Raw genomic sequence first — 382 nt, 5'->3', positions numbered from 1 at the left:
AAGGAGACAAGCAGGATTAAATGCTGTAGTCATCAAAAGTATTTGCTGTGTGCCAGGGCCTCGTTTTTTTATCAGGGTTTTTAATATTAAAAAACTCTCATGAAGTTTTTCTTTTACATGTTATCATCCGTGATCTTCATTTCTTTTTCAAAATTTAAAATATATTTATTGTTTTTTTGCTTTGGATAAAATAAAAACCACTTACAAAATGTATTTCTACTATTTTAAAAAAAATATATATTCCGCCCTAAGTTCTTGAGATAATGGGGTTTTTTGGATAATCCCGAATGTAAATTTTTAAAAACATTAATAAATCATATGCATTATACCTGTGAACCAATAGTAATTGAAAAAAATTTTAGGGATTTTTATAAATTACCAT

The sequence above is a fragment of the Penaeus monodon genome, chromosome 19, assembly GCF_015228065.2.
Source record: "Penaeus monodon isolate SGIC_2016 chromosome 19, NSTDA_Pmon_1, whole genome shotgun sequence".
In the NCBI taxonomy this organism is placed as follows: domain Eukaryota; kingdom Metazoa; phylum Arthropoda; class Malacostraca; order Decapoda; family Penaeidae; genus Penaeus; species Penaeus monodon.
This window is presented reverse-complemented; position numbering follows the sequence as displayed.